Below are 5,598 nucleotides of genomic sequence, written 5' to 3' on the forward strand. Positions count from 1 at the left end.
CATGTAAAATATTGTCTCTGCTTTGCGCTCTGCACCCTGCTCTCATGCGGCACATTTCCAGCGGGCTCTATGTCGGTGTGTGTCTAGCAGCCCCCTCTTCCTAAACAGCACTCGGTGGGTATTCCAGCTGCTGGCAGCCCCTTAATGCAGCTAACCGGCCACCACCCCCCTCCTCCCCCGTGGATGAGCACTTAAGTTCTTTCTAATATTTTGTCCTCACAAAAGAAGCCACAGGGCACGTCCTGCTCCACAGGTCATTCTGCACATATGAAAGGAGCTCTGTAAGGTATTTTTCTAGAAGTATAATAGTTAGGTCAGAAGGCATATGGAGTTTAAATTTTAATCACTTTTGTGAATTTGTTCTCTGTGGAGGCTGTGCTAGTCTCATACCCAGCCCCAAGGTGAGTGAAGGCCTGTCCCCTCCTGTCCCCTCCTCTCTCCTCCCCTCCCCTCCCCTCCCCTCCTCCTTCCCTCTCTACAGCACTCTGCTACCAGTGACAGCCTCTCTCAAACATCTCCATGGAAAGAATCACAAAGAAATCACAGCCCAGTTGCTAACGCCTCCTTTATCCACATCGTATCATCATAGAGACATATCTCTGCCAAAAAATAACTCTGAGCCACTTCTGAGTCTTGTGCACACGGCTGAACCAGGGTCAAGGGTGGCCTGTGGTCACTCCCACCTGTCGTTTCCCTGCTCCTCCTGCTTGGGCTCTGTGACAAGGCGCGTAGAGACTCACCTCCTTGTTTGTGCTGGCTTGAGTTCAGCCTGTTTACCGGAAAAGGACTTTAAGAGACTTTTAACAGTGACGGCCAACAAATTGGAGGTTCAGGTGAGAGAGAAGGAACAGGAGACAAAGGAGCATCAGGTTCAGCTGCTCATGGCAGCACCATGGGCCATAGCTTGGTGCAGAGCAGGCTCACCAGGAAGCACCAAGGCCAGCAGGGGGCGGGGCCCTGGAGCAGCGACAGGTGTGATTTATGGCAGCGACCCCCTCTCCCTAATCTCCCTCTCCCTTGTTGTAACCATTTTAAAGGACGATTCCTGTGCTGACAGTCCCCACCCCCATCCTCCATGACATCTTTCTTTTCCTAAAGGCTGACGTAGGACTTGGCCGCAAGCTGGGTGATGCTGCTGACCCTGGCCAGGTTCATCTCACCAGACTTCCTGGAGCGTGAGTTTCTGTATCCAACCGAAAACTCCCTTTGATGTCTTGCAAGGCCGGCTCCATTTTGCTTTCAAATCAGCGTCTCCCAGACCTTATGGAACATTTGGCTCCTTCCAGAATCGGAGCACTGGTCACAGAGTATCAAATTCAGTACCACTTTCAAATATTGCCATTCATTAGTGGACCCATTCAACTATTGCCATTAATTAGTGAGCATGTGTGAATGCGGCCATTCATTAGTAAAATGCACAGCATATGTCTTCTATAATTTTTAACTGGTCTCCAGTCCTTGTGACCTTATCATTTACAATCTGTAGCAAGGCACTAGACTCTGTAAAAATGATTAAACTATGCCAGTCAAAATGTGGAATCCAAGCCATATGGCAGTTCGAGCCCAATTTGTCCCGCGTGCCGGCAGGCAGCCTTCTGCTCTCGCCCACGGCAGGGGAGAGTGAGTGCTTTCCTTCAACACCTGGGCCTGACCCAGGCCACCCGGGCAGAGTCGGCTCCGGGAAGGGGCCAGCCGTGCTGGCAGCACCCCACTAACACACCTGGGAGACTCTGCAGGTTTTGCGGCTTGTCGATGACTAGACATCGACCCTTTATTGGGCATCGAGCGGTTTCATAGGCGCCTGGGAAGCAAACTTGTCCCTGCCTCTCTCCCCACAGCCTCAGCCAAAAAGGTCAGGCTCTTTTTCTCTCAAGCATTGTCTCTTTCTTATACGTATGTCTATTAAAATACTCCTCTCTCCCCATAAAACCATTCTCGCTTATCTCCTCTTTAAACAGAGAAGATTTGTATCTTATTCATTTTTGTTTCCCCAAGACCCAGGGTCTGGAGCAGAGCAGGTGACCTGTCTGTCTGCTGCAGGCCAGGGGCTGAGCTCAAGAAGCCTGGAGCCCAGCTGGAGAGGCAACATTTATGGAAAACAAGAGAGCTGGAGAACAGTATCATCCGATCTACAGTCATGCGCTCACCTGTCTGCAGGATGCACGTCTGCAGAAACCGGGAGACAAGCGGTCAGGTGGGTCGAGCCGGTGGAAATGGCATTTGCATTTCTGCCCTCCGCATTTCATTTCGTCCCCAGGCAGTGGCCCTAACGTCAGATGGAACCCATCACCTCTCTGCTCACAGCGCAAATTCTCGCCCACCCTCGCCCCTTCCCTAAGCCGCGTGCTGCCTGTTGCGTAGTTTCATTTGGAGAGGCTGCAGTCACGTCCAAGTTAAGTCAACTCAGATTCCACAGGATTATGGCAGAATCGTTGGAGATAAAGAATACGGGGAAGAAAGAGCAGAAATTCAAACAGTTAACTTTTTGGGCACAAGCGAGGGGCAGCGGGAGGGGGGCGCTGGCAGCTCCCCGAGCGGGCCCTGCGTGGAGAACACACCGCTCCAGAGATGCCCGCCTCGTGCTCCGATTCCTTCACTCAGAGAAAACCCGGCCATCCTTAAGTCGATGATCAGCACAGGCCTCAGGTTCTCCCATGAGCTACGGACCTCGCCGGTGTCCCCCACAGCGTGCATGCGCGTTATGATCCTACAACTCGTGTCAGCGTATCATCATCATCATCATTATTATTATCCATTCACTGCTCATTTTCCTCACTGGGTGGTGGGAAGCCCCCTGAGGGCACAGGCCACCATCATCCTGTTTACCACGCCAGGGCCTAGCAGGGCAGCTGTCACACAGGCAGGGACCGACCAGCATTTGCAGACGGAAGGAGCAGCAGTAGGTAGAAAAGTTATAAACTTCCGAGGAGCCTGAGCATAGCGCAGGGTCATGGGAACGTGGGTAGGAGGAGGTCAGCGAAGGGAGTGCTTTCGTCGCCTCTGAGCCCAGAACCTTTGTCCAGGGATGCAGTTATTAGCCAAGTTCAGAAGCTAAAGTCGCAGGGAACGATGACATGCAGAAGGCCTCATGACGAAGGGGTCTGAATTGGTTCGAAAACAGAAAAAGAGAATGAAAAGGATGAAGATGTTAGAGAAAGAGAGGGGGTGGGGGTGGGAGGGAAGCCCCAGAGAAGGTCAAGGTCATGGAAAGTCCCAAAGGATCCGGTGTGAGGAGCAGGGCCGCCTTTCGGGCTGCGGGAAGACAAAATCCTAAGACCGTGACTTGCCGCCGAGAAGGCCGTCCCATGAGATTGCGCCTGGTCAGTGACATTGGCTGTCACTCTTCTGGAGTGGGAGAGGTGGGTGTTGGGGGTCCTCCTCTTCTTCTTCTTCTCAGCCCTTGGCTGACCTCGCAGATTGTAAGGACCTTGTTAGCTTACAATCCCTTATTTGGCTGACCTTGCAGATTGTAAGGACCTTGTTAGCTTATAATCCCTTATTTTTTAAAATTTTTATGCCTATAGCACCTGGTTTCCCTAGGTGGTCTCCCATCCAAGTAATGTTTATGCCTACAGCACCTGGTCTTCCTAGGTGGTCTCCCATCCAAGGACTAACCAGGCCCGACCCTGCTTAGCTTCTGAGATCAGCCGGGATCCGGCTTGTTCAGGGTGGCATGGCCATAGACTGCACACACCTCTTTAATGCTTGAATCCCCGTGACTTGATCGGGACCCCTTACTGTGTTCTTTTGACCTGTGACCTAAGTCGTGCTTTATAATATCGGTAATGATAGCATCTTGAGTGCAGTGCCTCGCATATCACAACAAAGTGGCTTCTTAGTAGTAACTCAAAAAAAAAAAAAAATGCCTTTTAGGCTAGTGGCGATAAACTGACCCTTAATAAGCAATTTCTAAGCTCCCATGTGGCCCAGAAATTTCCATTCCACTCAAGCAAAGTGGATTCTTCTCCCTTCACGTTCGGCGATCAGCAATACAGAAATTTAAGTACAGCTTGTTTTTGTCAATCCGTGCTCCACACCCAGCCACGCTCAACGCTATCAGCGCCACCTGGAATTTGCAAGTCCGTAGTCACGTGTCAGACAATGGATTATGCCGTCACCACAGTCACGCCCCCCTGGAGGCCTGCGGAGATGCAGCTGGAACCAGGGAAGGGCGTTTGGGCGCTGCATGGAAGACGGCGTGCGTGTCGGCCACACGGAGCTTTAGGGTCACTTGGTATTTTTAATAAAACGGAACTTTAGAGGAACTTAATTAAGATTTCATTTTAATTTAAGATTAAGATGAACTTAATGTACATCATATAGACATAAAAGCCTCTAAAATGAGTATGCTAGATCCGTCATTAAAATTTCTTTCTATTTTTACAACTATGGCTTCACAGGTTTTTACATGAGAGTCAAAGTCATACCAAAATCATCATGATTTCTAAGAAATATGCTCATGGGAATTATTAGTGAATCATAAATATAGAAATACGCTGACTTGATGAACAAGAAATAATATCATCAGGCAAAAGTGAAAAGAGGTGGAGGTCTGGGGAAGTGGCCGGCCCCAGTCTGCTTGCCGGGGGACCCCCACACTGTACAGTTGTTTTCTGGGGGGCGATTTCACAGTTCTGAAAGGCTCAGTTCTAAGATGACCATTCACTGTAAAAAGCACCTTCAATTTAATAACAGCTTGGCAAAAGAAAAAAAAAAAAAACCACTGCCATTGTCGCATCTATATCGATTTAAAACATTATCCTGATTTCAGAAATGTTAAAATAGATAAAAACGTGCTTCTTAGAACTGAGGAAACGTTTGTATGCAAAGCTTTCAAAACATGCACCTACTCCGAACCCTCAAACTGCCTCTTCTAGATATGTTTTTTATTCTAGAGAAAAATCAAGAATGTAGCAAAAATTAGGCCGCAGGAAAACTGTCGCCGTTCTGTCAGATAAATATTTACATAAATCACGGCACGTCCTCGTGAAGGGGTGTTAGGTCACCATTAAACATGGCTTTAGAGAAACGCAAAGATGCTCGCGATGTATTATTAAGGGCAGCAAACCGCTCACACGGACACAGACCTCCAGCGACGTAGGACCAGGGCTGCTTCCTTTTGTTTCCTTCCGTTTTTCTACAGTTTCCTGACAGCGCACGCATTGCTTCTGCAACAGTGAAGAACCTCTCAGTTTTCATTTGACAGAGGTACTCGGATGAGACCGGAGGCTGGGGTCACAGACCAGCACTGCGGAGGGCCGCTGAGCGCATGCGCGCTCCGGTCTCCAGAAGGGTCGGCGGGGCTGTGCCGCGTGCACGTGAATGCAGGCGGGGTCAGGAGGAAGAAGACAGAGTTGTGTGATTGCCGTTGGCAAAAATGACGACAGGCTTTTTTTTTTTTGTTCCTCTTATATGTCACTGAGTTCTCCGGGGGTTTTAAAAAAAACCTAGAGGCATAATTCGCAATGACATTTCTCTCCATCACTTTATTAAAACAAAATATTAGGAAATGGCTAAAGAAATCATATCTAAAAGGGAGCAGCCCTGCCCCCCTTGTAGATGGCGGTTGTCCCCGCAGATGCGGTCCTGGGGAGGGGG

General features: G+C 49.5%; 1 protein-coding gene and 1 pseudogene across 1 annotated transcript in view; both read right to left on the minus strand.

The window, feature by feature from the left end:
• PRKN (parkin RBR E3 ubiquitin protein ligase) overlaps nt 1-5,598 on the minus strand; it is an 833,405-nt gene that overhangs the window by 34,422 nt on the left and 793,385 nt on the right. The window lies entirely within an intron of this gene.
• Nucleotides 3,567-3,685, minus strand: LOC112482385 (annotated as a pseudogene).

This window comes from Pteropus alecto, unplaced genomic scaffold (assembly GCF_000325575.1).
Source record: "Pteropus alecto unplaced genomic scaffold, ASM32557v1 scaffold195, whole genome shotgun sequence".
NCBI classification, from domain to species: Eukaryota; Metazoa; Chordata; class Mammalia; order Chiroptera; family Pteropodidae; genus Pteropus; species Pteropus alecto.